The sequence below is a fragment of the Neofelis nebulosa genome, chromosome 2 (genome assembly GCF_028018385.1).
Source record: "Neofelis nebulosa isolate mNeoNeb1 chromosome 2, mNeoNeb1.pri, whole genome shotgun sequence".
NCBI classification, from domain to species: domain Eukaryota; kingdom Metazoa; phylum Chordata; class Mammalia; order Carnivora; family Felidae; genus Neofelis; species Neofelis nebulosa.
Window position 1 is genome coordinate 75,112,397 of NC_080783.1, and position 14,247 is coordinate 75,126,643.

General features: G+C 38.9%; 1 long non-coding RNA gene across 2 annotated transcripts in view; it reads right to left on the minus strand.

Moving 5' to 3' along the window:
- LOC131503667 (uncharacterized) overlaps positions 1 to 12,723 on the minus strand; it is a 66,962-nt gene extending 54,239 nt beyond the window's left edge. For both annotated transcript variants that reach the window (XR_009257519.1, XR_009257518.1), the window contains exon 1: positions 12,647 to 12,723. This is a non-coding gene — a long non-coding RNA (uncharacterized LOC131503667). The remainder of the gene's footprint in view (positions 1 to 12,646) is intronic.
- Between the last annotated feature and the right edge of the window lie 1,524 nt (positions 12,724 to 14,247).

Sequence of the window (14,247 nt, forward strand, 5' to 3'; positions counted from 1 at the left end):
TTGGGAGCATGTCACTAAAACAGCACATTTCCTTGACGTCAGATCAGGTTTTTAAGCCATTAAGGTCCTTGCTTCAGCTAGTATTTAAGATCTTAACACATGAATCATTCATAGAGTGAAGGAAAGAGCCTGCAGAATGTCTTCCTCTGGGGCAGGCATATGGATGAGATGTGGTATTGGAGGGTGTCCAAAACTCAGATTTCCAGAAAGCTTGGCAAGAATATGGAGAGAAGGATTAGGAAATAGGAGGTTCTTTTAAAGCTTAAAGCATCTGTGCCAGGGGGACAAAAACACCTTTACTTTTATATTTTCGGCCAGTAAACTAAGGAAGTTCTGTGGTTGTTTATTCTAGAAATATAGGTGTGCCTCATTTTAGGGAATTCACATTGCAAAAATCTGTATTTACAAAAGGAGATTGGGGATTTACATCACAGAATACTGTCCTTTACTGAATGATTTTCTATGAACTTTTTTTTTTGTAAGCTTTTTTGGGACAGTTATGTCATGGCTATAGTTATAAAAATTATAAGTAGATGAGGAAACTAGGGCTTATAGAAGGTTTCCCAGCAATCTTTGTGAGACCCAGGTTGAACTGATCATACTTTCCTGGGTTTAACTGATCTGAGAGTACAAACAAAATACTATGTCCTTTTTCTCCTGCACTTCAATTCCTATAACTGCCATGCACCATACATTCATAAAATAGGTTCACCAAAACTAAGGATTTGTAGTTCGGAATCTGAATACAAGGTTCACATGAAACTAAGTACCTTTCTATGTACTAACCATCTTTTATTGAAAAGCAAGAGAAGATACTTGAGAATTATTAGCATCAACGTTTTGGCACCTTGAGTCATTGAATTGTTGGGAAGTCATTCAAATGAAGAACAGAAGTGGAAAGGAAAATAACAATAAGACTTTTGTAAATGGAAAAATCCACAGTATCTTTCAAACATTTTCCAGAAGACTGAACTTTTGTACACTCTTTGTTGTTTTAAAATGTGCTCATTTGTTTGGATACTTATTTGTAATGAGACAAGTGACATTCATGCCAATGAATGAGTGTCCTTTTGAATCCAGGAAAATAAAGCAAAAGGGAAATTTCACATGAAATAGTCTTTTGGTTTCTATCTACTATAGTAGCTAGCCTCTTCTCCAAAGAGCATTTTTGAAAAGGGGGGGAGAAGACCTTTAATAATACTAATTTGCCTACTTTTTATAATATAACTTTATTATATTATATTATATTATATTATATTATATTATATTATATATAGGTGATTGTATACAGTAATATATAAAATTACTTCAGAGGTTTGTGAAGGCACAGGTTTATATAAACCCTTAATAAAATTATGGCTCAATAGAAGACAAAAGCAACTTGGATTGCTTATTCTACAATTTAAAAAAAAATTAACTTATTTGGTAAAGGGGTCAGGGCTCATGACTACTAGTCTTTTTCAGATATGGCTACAAAACAGTGATCTCTTATTCCTGAGAAGGAGGAGATAAAGAACAGAAAGCAAGCGCTGATGATAAATAATTCTCTGTATTCAGTCAGCAGTAATTATTTCCACAGACATCCTTAAACTGCTGCCTTATGTTTGCCAAAGACCCACCTATGGACTATAGATAATTTGATATGTTTAAATTTTGCATTTTTGCATTTGGACTCATGGAAATAAATAGCACCTCAGGTCAAGGACAGAAGCTCCAGGAAGGGGTTTGTAGTTTTATTTAGTCGTTGGGGCCAAAGTGAAGAGACTATTATAATCAAGACATCAAGTAGAATAAATGTAAATAAGCACACCAGCAAATGGTCAGTTTGGACCATTTTCAAGTTTAAGTCAAGAAAAAGGTTGTAAATAGATGGCATCTAAGTTTTTAATTTATTGCTCAATAGAAACACTTAGCCTGTGGATCAGCACAGATAAAGGGGTTTTATTAGATATGTTATTACACATGTACAATGGCATAAACTGTGTACTTAGGAATATTTTCTCTTGTTTTAAGTTTATTTATTTTGAGAGAGAGAGAGAGAGAGAGAGAGAGAGAGAGAACGAACCAGCGAGAGAGGACCAGAGAGAGAGGAAGAGAGAGAGAGGGAGAGAATCCCAAACAGGATCCACCCTATCAGCGCAGAGCCCGATGTGGGGCTCGAACTCACAAACTGTGAAATCATGACCTGAGCTGAAATCAAGAGTTGGACCCTGAACCAACTGAGCCACCTAGATGTCGCAGGAATATTTTCTTTTTTTTTAATTTTTTTAATTTTTTTTTTTTCAACATTTTTTATTTATTTTTGGGACAGAGAGAGACAGAGCATGAACGGGGGAGGGGCAGAGAGAGAGGGAGACACAGAATCGGAAACAGGCTCCAGGCTCCGAGCCATCAGCCCAGAGCCTGACGCGGGGCTCGAACTCACGGACCGCGAGATCGTGACCTGGCTGAAGTCGGACGCTTAACTGACTGCGCCACCCAGGCGCCCCAGGAATATTTTCTTTATTCATTTTACGTGCCATCAATGGCCCCAATTTATCCAGCCATGCCATCCCCACAGCTACTGGCTGTATCCATTACACCACCTCTGTGTAGGGCATGTGACATTTTTGGCCAACGTATTGGCAGTAAACTTGAAGCAAGGGAGTTTTGGAAAGGCATTTGCAGAGCTCTATACTTTCTTCCCAGCTTTTGCCTTTAGACTATGCTCAAGCCACCTTGCTAAATGATGGAAGAAAGATGGCCTCGTCACAGCTGGGTCTATAGCCAGCTAACCATCAGATACATGAGAGCCCAAGCGAACCCAAACCAGCCAAGTTTAGCCGATCTGCTCACCTGAAGGCTTGTAAGCTGAGTGCACACTCATTATTTTAAGCCACTGAGTTTTAGGGGTGATTTTATCATCCAACATTATATGCAGCGGATAGAAATACTTTATTTTTATACGTGGGTTGGACCCAAAGAAGAAACATATTTATAATGAAGGTATCAAGAAAAATAGATATAAATAACTATGTTCATTGCAATTGATACATAAGGATTTTTGAGTCAATCATGGAAATACATAGCAATTAAATGGCATCTGAATTCTAGTTATTATTAAAAAGAAAATATAGTTAGTTGATCAGCATATATAAATGAAAGATTTATTCATCAGATAGATTGTTGAACATGTAAGACTGCATATCTTGGGTATATAAGCATGTTTTCTCTGATTGCCTTATAAATGTAGCATGAATATGTTTTATATGGTTAATGCTGTTCTTTTCATGTGTCTTTCTTCATTTTATGCTAGAGTTCTCTGCAATTGGACTGATGTCAAAATTGGAACATTTTCAAAATACTTGGGATAAAATCAAGGAGAAAGCGAGGTGAAGAAAATCTGTGGAGGTAAAACAAGATTTGGGTTTTATATAAAAATATGTCTATCAGAGAACTGTTGTGATATGGATTTACCCAGATGGGCAAGTATCAATCCTATTGAAATAGCAGCCTTCTTGATAATTTCCACTTAAATAACACACCACAAATAGTCAGAGCCTATTTTGAGAGGAAATGAGATAAAAGAAGCCATATCTTAGCCTTGCAAATGTAAGTTGCCAACTATGAGGTGCTTTGGAAATGGGTGGATGGCCTTGAATTTTACTGACTTGAATAAGTATCTTCAAACTGAAGAAATTTTAGGCCTCTCTTGATTTAGAGATACTATGTTCTCATTCTGCTATTTTAGTTGGTCTGGTTGCAGAGACCTGGGTAAGCCATGTACTTTTTTTTTTTTTAATACTTTCATCTTTTAGAGCAGTTTTAGGTTCACAGCAAAATTAAGAGGAAGGTTCAGAGGGGCGCCTGGGTGTCTCGGTCGGTTAAGCGTCCGACTTCGGCTCGGGTCATGATCTCACGGTCCGTGGGTTCGAGCCCCGCGTCGGGCTCTGTGCTGACAGCTCAGAGCCTGGAGCCTGTTTCAGATTCTGTGTCTCCCTCTCTCTGTGACCCTCCCCCGTTCATGCTCTGTCTCTCTCTGTCTCAAAAATAAATAAACGTTAAAAAAAAAAATTAAAAAAAAAAAAGAGGAAGGTTCAGAGATTTTTTCCATATACGTCCTAACCTTACACATGCATAGCTTCCCTCATTAACAACATCCCCCACCACAGTGGTACCTTTGTTAAAATTGATGAACCTACACTGACACATCATAATCATTGAAAGTCCATAGTTTACATTAGGACTTGCTGGGTTTTATACAGTCTTTAGGTTTGGATGAATATAGGAGGATATGTACCCATCATTATAGTATCATACAAATTTTTCACTGCTTTAAAATTCTTATGCTCCACTTAGACATCCCTCCCTATCCCCAACCCTCAGAAACTATTGATCTTTTTACCATGTCCATAGTTTTGTCTTTTCAAGAATGTCATATAAGTTGGAATCATACAGTATGTAACCCTTGTAGATTGACTTCTTTCACTTAGGAATATGTATTGTCTCCTCCATGTCTTTCCAAGGCTAGATAGCTGTCTCTTTCCCTCTCTCCTCTCTCTCTCTCTCTCTCTCTCTCTCTCTCTCTCTCTTTTTTGTGCTGAATAATATTTTGTTGTCTGTATGTGCCACAATTCATCTTCACTGGTTCCGAGTTTTGGCAATTATGAATAAAGCTGCTATAAACACTCATGTGCAAGGATTTGTATGGATGCAAGTTGTCAGCTCCTTTGGGTAGATATCAAGAAGTGTCCTTGCTGGATTGTATGTTAAGAGTATGTTTAGTTTATATAAGAAATCACCAAATTATCTTCCAAAGTAACCATGCCATTTTCCATTCCCACCAGCAATAAATGAGAATTTCTATTACTCCACCTTCTCATTTGGTGTTGTAGCATTTAGTGTTGTCAGTAGTTTGGATTTGGGCTATTCTAATGGGAGTGTAATGGTATCTCATCATTGCTTTAATTTACATTTCCCTGATGGCATATGATGTGGAGCATCTCTTGATAGACTTGTTTGCAATCTGTATACCCTTTTTTTTGGTGAGGTGTCTGTTAGGGTCTGTGGCCCATTTTCAAATCAGGTAGTTCATTTTCCTATTGTTAATTTTTGAGAGTTCTTTGTATATTTTGGATAGAGCCCTTTATCAGGTAGGTCTTTTGTAAATGTTTTCTTCCAGTCTGTACCTTATCTTCTCATTCTCTTGTTGTCTTTTTCAGAGCAGAAGTTTTTAATTTTAACAGCTTATCAATTGTTCCCTTCATGGGTCATACCGTTGGTGTTGAATGCCATGTACTTTCTAACTTAGAAAAGATTTTATATGTCATCCAGTACAGACTCACACTAGGACATCTCTTGATAATAGCCCTACCTCCTATGGTTGACCATTTTCAGTGACTGACAACTCAGACTTCATGAAGGAGTCCATTTACTTTTGTTTATCAAAAGATTTTTCTTTTGTGTCCATTCACAATCTGATTCACTTTATTTCTCCCCATGGAGCAATATAAACTACATTTGTTTCTTCTTCAGTGTGACCCACCTTCAATAGTAAATATTGTTCTTATATCACACCCCAAGACCTTTTATTCTGCTTCCTGTTGTGATGTCTATATCCTTCATTACCAGAGTCAGTGGACACTGGACACTCTGCTTCAATATATTCTTCTTAAAATGAACCAAACCAAAAAAAATGTAGGTGTGATTGGATCGCTGCAGAATACTGGGACAGCTACTTGTCTTAATCTAGTCTCTCCTTCCATCAATCAATTCATCAGTATTCCTCAGATTGATTTAGCCTTTTTTATATTTCTTTGTTTTTAATGTTTATTTATTTATTTTCAGAGCGAAAGAGTGAGAGAAGGAGGAGGGGCAGAGAGACAGGGGAGAGAGAATCCCAAGCACAGAACCCAACATGGGCTCACTCTCATGAACCCTGAAGTCATGACGTGAGCTGAAATCAAGAGTCAGACACAACTGACTGAGTCACCGAGGCTCCCTTTTTTCTCTTTCTTTTTTTTAATGTTTATTTGTTTACTTTGAAAATGAGCACATGAGCAGCCTGTTTGTAAGTTTGTAAAATATCAAGAGAAAATCGGAAAATGCCCTAGATGTTTCAAACAGAATGGTTGATCCAAGTAATTAGTTATACAAGTACTGCACAAGTGAAAAAGACAAGGAGGGGCAACCTAGACAATAGCCACACCAGGAAGCTTCTGCATGTGCAGGGCTGGGGAGACAAAAATAGGAGATAGAGTAACAGAGCCCAAGATCTGAGTTTACCTGGTAGAAAAGGGGGGACACTACAGGAGGGGCTATCCAAAAGGAACTGGAGTCATGGTCTCAGAGCCACGGAAGAAAAGTGTCTACTGCTGGGAACGTCATCAATAGCCGAGAGGGGTGAGGGGAGAGTGAGAGAAAGAAGACAAGATGAAGACAAAGACAAAGACACAGAAGAAGAAGAAGAAGAAGAAGAAGAAGAAGAAGAAGAAAGAAGAAGAAGAAGAAAGAAGAAGAAGAAGAAGAAGAAGAAGAAGAAGAAGAAGCAGCAGCACACCCTGACCTGTACTCCGGTGACCAGTTTCCCAGCAGTTCCTCCCATGAGTTGAACCTACTAGAAACCAGTTGCTGGGGGAAGCCTGAAATAACATACCCTATGACATGAGGGTTAGCAGGGGGAGGATGAGAAATGGATCTGACACCAAACAGGCAACAAATGTGACACTTCCTTTACTCAAATTTTACATGCATCATGAACACAGAAAAATGAGTCCATATTTCTACTTCTAATGGCTGTTAAAATTGCCCTTTCCCATTTGTAAAGTAAGTATTCAGTATTTACCTGAATATGTTACATCATTTGTGGGGTTAACCTAATCCAATAACTTTTTATGTGATGTATTCTAATTTGCTAGGTACGAGGATTTAGATGAGATCACTGCCTTTAAGCCACTTGGAATCTACCAGAGAAGGGAAGCAATCACACTATCGAGAAAGGACACTTAATTGCCTCTGTTACATTTCGATAAGGGACAGAAATGTCCTTTTTTATGACCCACGAAGGAGTAATATTGCAGTGAAGACCTCTCTCTATTGCCACTGATGGAGAAATCACTTATTGGAATGATGAGATCGTTAGTGAGCCCCAACGGCCAGAGGCAGGATGATCGCATTGCAGCAAGAACGACGTGGTCCTGTCTTGCAACACCTGAATCAATTTGACCACCTTTGCACGGACAAAGTGGGCTCGCCTTGCATACCCAGTCACCATTGGATAAAGAAGCAGCCAGGATTTGTTCTTTTCATTTCAGTTTCTCCATGTGTGAATGGCTGAGTAATAAGAATCGTGTGGATCTCAGGTTCTAGGTCTCTCTATACCATTTCAGGTCTCTCTATACCAATTTCAGATCCTTATATCCAACTCCTTAATAAAAATGTCCACTTCAAATCCATCATGGCTAATAACGAGCTTTTTGATCTTCAATGTTAAACCTGTTTCTCTAATATCCCGTAGCTCAGTGAATGGCAACAACATCCTTTTGGGTGCTGAATCCTTTAATCTTCCATCATTCTCATATGTTTTCTTTCCCTACTTCCCCTTCCATGGCTAACTGCCATGTTCTGTCAATTCTACCTCCTAAACATCTTCAGAATTTTCATTTCACTCTATCACCAGAGCCACACCTGTCTGGATCACATCATAGTTTCTTAACTGATATTCTTTCCATTAGTCTTACTCCTCCCCAAACTGTTCTTTGCGCCGACGCCAGCGGTTCTCTCTAAAATGTAAATCGGGTGATATCACTCTCACACAAAAAATGATCCTGTGAATTCCCATCGCCCTTGGAGTGGAGTGCAGTTTCTCTGTTGAAGAAGATGCCATTTTTGCAGATCAAAACTGATTGAATTCAGCAATTTCATATGATTCAATCTAACGTAATAGATCTTTTGTTATCTGGCTCATGCTTTCCATTCAGCCTCAATTCTTGACACTTCGCACATTTTTATAGTCCAGATACAGAGAATGGAAAAGGTAGAATTACAGAGCAAAATGGTGAGTTTACTTTTAGGCACCTCCTAAATGTGAACAGCCTGTGGAATATCCCAAGGAAGATATCTGATAGATAGTTTTATGATAAGGGGAATGTGGCCTGGAACCGTGTCTCTGGGAATTATTATATAAATTGCAGTTGATGACACAGAATATATAAGATCAAGGAATTATGAGGGATGAAGGGGCTAAGGATGAAATCGAAGGACCACTAATATAAGAAGAGGCAAATGAAGAGAAGCCTATTAAGGAGCCAGAAAAGCATACAATAACTGAAGAAAATGTGATATTATAGGAAAATTAATTTGGCTTTGTAAAGATGGAGATAAAATGGGAACGAGCTAAAAGTATACATTGGCATTGGTTCTGGCTAGGAGGTCACTGACAACACCCTGAGTGAAGGTTGGGAGAGGACGCTAGAGTACAGACAGTTGAACAGTGAAAAGAAGAAGTGGGACATGAACACAGACAACTCTTTTTATTTTTTTTATTTATTTTTATTTTTATTTTTAACATTTATTTATTTTTGAGACAGAGAGAGACAGAGTATGAACGGGGGAGGGGCAGAGAGAGAGGGAGACACAGAATCTGAAACAGGCTCCAGGCTCCGAGCCATCAGCCCAGAGCCCGATGCGGGGCTCGAACTCACGGACCGCGAGATCATGACCTGAGCTGAAGTCGGACGCTCAACCGACTGAGCCACCCAGGCACCCCCACAGACAACTCTTAAAAAAAGTTTTGTTGTGACAATAAAGAGAAAGATATGCCTGGCAACTTAATTAATATGTAATAATAAACTGGTTATAACAGTGAACTGTTCTAAGTTCTTGGTGAGAAGTTACCAATCTCACTTATTAAAAAACACTGGAACATAAACATTTATTTTAAAACATTGTAATTTGCTTATCTCTTAGCAATTCATAAATAATTGACAACATCTGCCGAGCCCTTGACTATGTGCCAGGCATTGTGATTTGACTTTGCTTATGTATGCCCTTAATTCTCATCAAGGGTTGATTTCTTTTAGACAGCTCTGAGTTTCTGTGGTCTTTGATCACCACCGAAAGAGTAAGTTATTTCAAGCATATATCCCTTCTCACAGACTGATCCTGATGTCAATTTACTCATTATTTTCTATATCACACAGGAGATAAGGGACAGTAGCTAGTACCTCTCTCTTCGTTTCTGCAGTAATCACGCTTACGTATTTCCTAGTGTTTTTAAAGTTATTTGCCTTCAGGTCATGTCACATGTTTGTACTTTTTACTCACTTGTTATTAATCATATGACTGTGTGACCAATGAGACATGAGGAGAGGTAGCACGTGCTACTTCTCGGGGAAAGCAATTCACTGTAGGTACAAGTTGGTCCAGAAGTGTTTCCTCTGCAACATCAGAGAACAATATTCTAGAGATTGGCGTATCCATGAGCCCACTCATGGGAAATGGATCCCTAGGCAAATCATAATCAACCTATAATGGGAAGGAGAAATAAACCTTTGTGGGTTTCCTGAGATTTGGGGCTTCTTACCTCAGCATAACCTAACTAATATAGTTTCCAAATTGTTCCTCTTTGTCTTTTAGAATCTTCCTTCCAAGGCAGATGGACTACTTTTTATTATTGTTAGCTTGAGAATCAGAATAGAAAAAAGGTTTAGTGAGCACAATTTGGACTTAAACTGCTCAGTTTGAAATGTTGGTTCCACCACTTTTGCACTTTGGGGTCTTTATGTTATCTCTCTGAGTTTACTATTCTCATCTGTAAAATGGGTATAATACTGTTAGTCACTTTAGAGGGTTTTTGAAAAGCTAAAATTAAGTTATTGTATGAAGTTCTCAGTATAAACTTGATTCATAGTAATCACTCAATAAAAACTTGCTCCTTTTTAAAAATAAAAAAATTATTATTATTATTATTATTAATTATTAGTTTCACATTTTTATTTAAATTCCAGTTAGTTAACATACAGTGTAGTATTAGTTTCAGGTGCGGAATTTAGTGATTCATCACTTCCATACAACCCCCAGTGCCCATCACAAGTTCCCTGCTTACTGCCACCATCCAGAATTCTTTCAATTTGTACCTTAACTAAAGCTTATACAGATGTATACGTATAATAGCTATTCATCCGTGGCTCATTTTTTAACATCCTTAGATTTAGGAGTCGAGACTGGAGTTCATAAGCTTTCACAGTGCCACTTCTAAAATCTCTGGTCTTTTGGATTTATGTCATTTGTATCTATCACACCTGGTTCATTCCTAATTTCTGTCATCTGCTATCTCTTAGGTACACCTTCTTAATATACTGGAAAATATGGAACCTGGCTCAATTTTTCGTCAACTCTCAAGTGCTTTTATTTTCCTGGAGGATTTCATTTGTGTTGGCAAGCCATCCCAAACAAAACAACAAAACAAAAACAAAACAAAACCCTAAAACATAGTTTCTCAGTTTTCAACTACCTCACCCCCTCTACTTCATTGGAGATCTTAAACCCACTTAAAGAAATACCACCAGATGATATTCACAACCGCTTCACCTTGGAAAGTTTTAAATTTAAATATCTGACTCTCTTAATACTTCCTATGTTCCTATGCTTCCGATTCCTAACTCAATTACCCTTAGGATTTCCAGTCTGTTAAGACAAACATTCAGCCTCCTCATGTCCGCACTTCTTTCACTCGCCAGATTGAATGCATCTGGTACATTATCTTAATTAATCCTTTCCCCATTCCCTCATCAATGGCTCTTTTGCCATTCCATCCAAGTCAACTGTCAAAATTCCAACCATGAGTTAATACAGTAATTTACCTTCTCCACGATTACAAATGTTCCTGGAAAATATCTCACCATTACGGGCACCACTACCAGTTTGTGGCCTTTTATCATTGAGTAGAAATCAATCTTCATTTCCTTAGTCAGTTTTGACTCTTCTTCTGTTTTGGTTCACACTCAGTGGAATAGTTATTCTTCTGAATCACTGAGAATGTTTCTAACTTTCTGTGCTCCTGTTACAAATTTAGTTGAATCTAAATCCATATTTGCCTTGTTGGTTTCTGCTAGAATGGAAATAATGTCTCTTTCAATCTCAACTCAATCTGTCCACCAGTGTTCCGGATGCACCTCCATGTGCCAGTTATCCTCCCTTTCTCCTCATCTTCCAACTTTCCTTTCTAAGTGCTCTTCGTCCTCATTAAACTGTTGTAAAATAAGAGAAAATATGGACTGCTCTCTGCCCCCAGTTCCTGGTACAGAGCTCCTAAAACCCTTGGTATTTTCTAAGTGATAGGAGTCTTTTATGCTAATGAGGTGACTGTCAGTGGGTCCCAGGATAGCCTTTAGGAGGGAAATTAATTACCAGAAAAACTAAACTATAAGTAGAAGCTTGGACCTTTTCACCACTTCCCATCCTCCATGAAGAGAAGGGGGCTGGAGACTGAGTTAATGGTGACGGCTCCATAAAAATCTCGGAAGGATAAGGTTGAGAAAGGTCTGGGTTAGTGAACATATCTAACATGCATAATCATACATCATACACATATACATATACATATACATATACACATAATCATGTACAGCCAAGTCAGACAGAAGTTGTAAGTAAACTGAGGACCTACTATTGAGATTGATGTCTGAAGCGGGGGTCCTGAGCCCTTAACCTCTGGACCCTATGCTAGCTAACTCCTAGTAGTTAGAGTCAGAGTTGCCTGGTGACGAAAACGTGTACCTATGGTGTCAGAAGTCTGTGAGTATGGGAGTAAGGGAAGAAACTGTTTTGTTTAAAATTTTTTTTAATGTTTATTTATTTTTGAGACAGAGAGAGACAGAGCATGAACGTGAGGAGGGTCAGAGAGAGGGAAACACAGAAGCTGAAGCAGGCTTCAGGCTCTGAGCTGTCAGCACAGAGCCCAACGTGGGGCTCCAACTCACAGACTGTGAGATCATGACCTGAGCCGAAGTCGGATGCTTAACCGACTGAGCCACCCAGGTGCCCCTGTTTTGTTTTATTTTGTTTATGTGCAACTATATGTACATAATTTCTTCCATTAAGTAAACCTTTCATAAGCCCACATTTCTTGCTACAACTTTTTATCTTTCTCCTTTTCTTACTGGATTTTGGGGAGATTTCCTATATTTTTGTTGTCTCTAATTCAATCCCACCTTCACCGTGTGTTACCTGGATCTCATTACCACTCTCCTCTCAGGAGAACATAACTTCCTGTTCCTCTTCTGGTTTGACTGCTGGGGAACATTTAATAAGGCTCAACACTTCCTTCCTAGTTTTCACTGCCACTGTCTTCCTATTACTGCTGTCTCCTGGTTTTTCCAATCTCTAGCTGCTCTTCCTTTAAAGGTTTTTAAAGTTTTTAAATTTATTTTGAGAGAGAGAGAGAGACAGAGAGAGGGAGAGAGAGAGTGAGCATGAACAGGGGAGGGGCAAAGAGAGAGGGAGAGAGAAAATCCCAAGCAGGCCCCGCACTGTGAGCACACAGCTGGATGCAGGGCTCAAACTCACGAACCGAGAGATCACGACCTGAGCGGAAACCAAGAGTCTGACGCTTAATCCACTGAGCCACCCAGGTGCCCCTCCTCAATTTATTTTAAAACTTCCTTACCTCTGCCCATGCCTTGATGTTTATATCCCTGACTGGTCTGCCCCTCACCACAGACTCCCAGAATGCTTGTGTTCTCTTTCAGGGCTTCGTTTACATCACAATGGCTCCCTTTAGTGTCAGTTCTGAAGCTTTGTCAGGTAGGGACCCTGTTCCCTCCCCAGTCTTACGTTTGCTTTTCCTCAACACTTTACTCGCTTAACTATTCGTCCCACGGATGATGAAAGCATTATTTGTGAAGATTAAGAAACACTGTGATTGACGAAGGTCACTCAGGTAGTAAGTGTCAAAAAGAGATCTCAAACCCAAGTGTCTATTCTAAGCAGAGTTTAGTTTATACCACAACATAGCACAGAATAGCAATGTTTAAACAATAGTTTAGTACGGTTCTGTAAGATAGTATGATTTTAGGGAGAGACCTCAAGTTTTATCCCCATTAAGTTCTCCTGTGCCTCTAGCAGCATGTTTTGTTTTGTTTTTTTAAACTATTTTGTATTCAATAAACTGATTTTAAAGGGATTAACTGTAAAGAAGAAGGAAGATCACTTGAGCCTTTAACTAGAATTTACTATTCATGTCTTCAGTGGCCAGGCAAATAAATTTAGGGACTGAAGCAATTCAGTGATTGAGGCTAAGTGATTAGGGTAAGGTGAAGATTATGGTGAAATCGAAAGCATATGTTCTGTCTAAATATATTCACAACCAAGGTTTTTCAAATAATATTCATGCCAAGCAAAATATGTCTGTGGGTCAATGTTAATTTGCATTGTTTTCAACCCTTACTTCAATAACAGCCTGAATTAGAAGCCATTTTGTGTCTAGAGAGATCCAACTCTGTGGCAGAATTTTTATCTTACAGCAAATGTTACACTTTTTGGTTCCAGCCGAACATTAATTATGGTTGTTCACTCCACGGATGCTTGATGAGAGAAAAAAATACACTATTTGACCGGGAGGCCACAAGGAAGAGGAAACAATATATGAAAACATGCTGTCGTGGTGTTCTCTTAGAAACACACAGGGAGCAAGTGTACAGAGAGAGAGGGAGAGAAGAGATTTCTTTCTGCCCCAAGGTCTTCGTGAATCCTAATTTTGTTCAACATCAAATCTAGACTTCTCATATTATTGCTGAGGTCCAGAACTAATGACTTATCTACTCAACCAATAACTAGATGCTCCAATCTAGTCAAGAGAAACCAGTTCATAAAAGGGGTATCAGACACATGTATGGCTACGTCCTCAGTCCACCCAACTCCCTGTATCATGGCAGACTTTGGTAGCTGACCAAAGCACTTTTTTCAGATTCAGTCCCTGCCAGCCAGGTCTCAGACATCTTTTCAATATAAGGAGTACTAGTATTTGATTGAGTTTTATATGGCTTAGATCAAAGTTATCTTGGAGGGTATCTATCTCCCTATCTATCTCTCTATCTATCTCTATCTCTATCGCTGTCTCTGTCTCCGTCTCCTTCTCCGTCTTGGTCTTTGTCTCTACCTCTATCTCTATCTCTGTCTCTGTCTCTGTCTCCATCTCTCCATCTCTGTCTCTGTCTCTCTCTCTCTCTCTCTATCTCTGTCTCTGTCTCTGTCTCTGTCTCCGTCTCT